The sequence below is a fragment of the Rhipicephalus sanguineus genome, unplaced genomic scaffold (assembly GCF_013339695.2).
Source record: "Rhipicephalus sanguineus isolate Rsan-2018 unplaced genomic scaffold, BIME_Rsan_1.4 Seq986, whole genome shotgun sequence".
NCBI lineage: Eukaryota > Metazoa > Arthropoda > Arachnida > Ixodida > Ixodidae > Rhipicephalus > Rhipicephalus sanguineus.
The window spans coordinates 76258-80001 of record NW_023616431.1 but is presented as its reverse complement, the minus strand read 5'-3'; positions in this window follow the sequence as shown (position 1 = coordinate 80001).

The window sequence follows — 3744 nt, the reverse complement described above, 5'->3', positions numbered from 1 at the left end:
GGATTTGCTGTTCACTGTGAAGCTTGTTATCAATTGAGTCAAGTGCAGCAAGAAGTCTTGATGTTGCTGCAGCGTGTAACATTCCCAGAAGCACCCCCAGCATGAACTTGAAGAACGAGATTTCACAAAAGGTCTACAGCCATAATTTCAGGTGATCAATAGACAGCTATAGTTTAGCGTTAGCGTGATAGCGGGGGTTAAAGGAATAGCGTTACCGTGCCGCAAACGTTGGTTGGGGACAGCGCATTTTAGTTTAGCAGGATAGCGTTTACGTGCCCAAGCTCGGACGGTGGCGTCATCTAGCGGAGGGTGGACGCGTTAAAAAAAGTGAGAATGCTCGCCTGTATCCCCGCACGCACCAATATTACTACTTTATTTTAGTAACAATAATGGTAAATAAATATGAACCAGGCACCAAAAGCGAAAATGTTTATGTTGCAGATTTGTTTACACCGATCTCTTAGTTAGGCCTAGGGACGTTCGAAATGAGAAGCGATCTCAAAAACTACGCCAAGTTATCCGTAATACTCGGGCATCAAAGCTACCTGAAGACAAGCGAAGCCATTCTACACAGTCGCTCGCTGTGAAAGAAGTGAATCCGTCCACATCAACGCTAAATTCAGTTCGAAGCGGGCGTCCAAAACCACCGCCATGTTTTACGTACACTACGTTAACCACGCAAAGACGGTAAAGCCCGAACCGCATGTACGCTGGCCAAGCGCGCGCTGTACGCGCTTGGTACGCGAGTGTTCGCGGCGATCTGATGTCGACCTTGAAACCGCGCGCGTTCGGAAGCGCTTGGAGCCCTGCAAATATGCAACTGTGGCATGGCTGTTACCAACACCGGCTTGACCGACGGATGACGATACACGTCATGTGAAAAATTTTAGTTCTTATTTACTTCTGCATGCATGTAACAATAAAAAAGGTAACAGAAGGAGGTTTTAACGTAGGTATTCTGATGAACTATCAGTAATTCTGTACGAAACGATGTTTTGCACGTATGAGGAAGTGCGCACTCGCGTGCACCTTCGTGCTAGTGTCTGGGTGGAAACCGCCATAACTCGCCGGACACGCCTGGGCTGCGCGTGCTGATACGCTCCCCGTGCGCGTTTGGAAACGTACATGCAGTTTGGGCTTAACGCTAAATCTGAAATATAGCGTGCGTACGGTAAACGCTACGGGTCGTTTAGCGTACCGCACATGTGCATTTCGATCCCGCTATTCAGCTAAGCCTGCTAAACTATAACTGTCTAATGCCACGTGATTAGCGCCAGGTGTCTTCGGCCATCTGTAGGCCACAGGTGCACAGTGGCAATCGTCTTCCTTCCACAGATACAGTGACATGTCCAGCACTTGCCCAGCAAAATAACTGGCAAAAGTGATCACTCAATGACACAGCACCAAATGCACACGCACGGCCATATATGGAGATGTGAATGCAGCTGTATACGAGCAATTCGTTGTCGTTCGATCGTGCAGCACTCCGGAATGCAGCCCCATGATCGAACAAAAAGCCAAGGGTCTGGCTTTTATTCTTGGCGCAGAGATCTTCCAAGGTCTGCCGAGAGCTGTCAATATTGTTGAGTTTCACAAGAGATGGCAGCACTGCTGCTGCTAGCCCCACTAAAAACGGGCTGTCCACTTTTACTACAACTACCACGTCATCATCATCACCGTGAGCAGTCGGGTCGTCGAGTGGCATAGTACCACAGCCCTGGCTTGCTTTTCATTTTTTTTTGTACAGCAGAACCCCGCTGTTACGTTCCTCACTGCTGCGTTTTCCCGGCTGTTACGTCGTTTTCCGCCGGTCCCGGCATAGCTCCCATAGGATACAATGTATTGGGAACCCCGCTGTTACGTCGTAACTGTCGGACCGTTCCCGTATGATACGTCGCGAAGTGCGCTCGGAGCCGACCGAGTGACTACCAAAGAGAGCGGTCATTGGTGCATTTTCACACAGCTTGGCCTGGTTTGACTAACATTAGCTGCATGAGAGGTGCAAGCCACAGGATGTTTCGATTGATGCAAACAAATGCATCGCCTTCGAGATTCGTACTGCAAAGATGGCGTCTATGACGTAATAGCTCGCAAAAGCAAGGCCTTCGAGATCAGCATTTACTATTGACAAAAGCATAGCCTTTGAGATTTGTATTTCACAAACATGACGTCTATGACGTAATTGCTTGCGAAAGCAAGGCCTTCAAGATTGGCATTCACTTCTGCCATCGCATTGGCGTAGACTCATCATCATCGTTATTTGTCGGGGGACGGGAGGAGTTCGAGCTGGTTGGAGCTCGAATGGTCGTGCGCGCGGTTCGCGGTCGGACTCGCCACGCTGGTCGTGACTGCGTGTGCTTAGTTCTTTCATGCCTACAGCTGTTGGTATTAAAAAAATCATATACGTTGATTACATTTCTGTGGATGAGGCCGTCCCCAGCTCCGCGTTTCTATCCGTCGACTAGATCGTGGCTGAGAGAGCCAATTTTCATGCTGCTTGTAAGCATTGAAATAAAATTCTGTACCACAAAATATTTTGTCGTTTTTCCTGTTTTTCGGCTCTTGTGTTTCCAGTCTCTTACGTTTAGTTTCTACGGTCCCTTCAAATACGTATCAGCGGGGTTCTACTGTACTTGTTCTGACAGACTTGTGGCTGGCTCTGGTCATTCATTATACCAGGCACCAAGAAACAGCCAGATGATGCACTCTATGCAAACAAGAAGGTCTTCAATGATGTGAAGAAAGCATCATATGGCTATCACAGATACAACAGTTTCAGCGATCTGCAAAAAATCGGGTTCAGGTGCAATAGTGCTTGGACATAAACCCTGCATCGTGCTTGAGGATCGCAATTTGTGGAGCGAAATGCGAAGATGCTGGCACTGCCCTGTTTCAATGATTTTGAGAAATCAATGCTGCCCTATTCAGCAAGTAAAATAACGTGGCATTTTTTAATTCTGAGGAAGAACTATAGAGAGAGAACTAAATGTTCCCTTTTGAATAAGATTTTTATGCTTTGTCTGGTTCATGTGAAGATCATTTGCATGGGCCAGTCCTTGTGCTCTTGCAAAAGAATGTTTTTTAATACTGATAAATACGATGCAAACATACTGGCTGTACTCTTTGACTGCTGTATATGCACAGCTACTTGGCCCTTCCTTTTTTGCACACGTGCAGGCCTTGAAAATCTTTTTGGTTGTGGTGCTGCACTGTTTATATTTCAATATTCCAGACACCAGCAGCTCAATTTATAAATGGTCTACACAGTGTACCATTTCTTGACCATACATGCTAAACACGAAAATGAAATCCAGAACAACATCGCAAAGTTGCTCCTCATAGCATAACTTCAAAATTATTTTATTGGCTCTAATTACGCAAGTATGATTAAACTGATGCTGAGACTTCACAATGTACAATGTGGAGATTCACAGGTGCATACAGTTTCGAACAAGTATTTCTTCTGCTCCCAGAAATATTAGGAGGCAAGAGCTAGTACATTTAGCTCAAACTTGCCATTGCCTAAAGCTGTCACAATGAGTGTGGAACAAAGTGGCATAGCTATCACAGTAACGGTACAGCACACTCGACTTGACAAGCGAGGTGGCATGAGAACACGTCTTGTACAACTTACAAACCACAAGTGCGAGCACCCAAGATTTCCCCATCTTTGCCTACAAGAACAGCAGTGGCCGCGATGCCAATCTTGGCGGGCTTTGCAAGACTAAGAGCAGCAGTACTCAC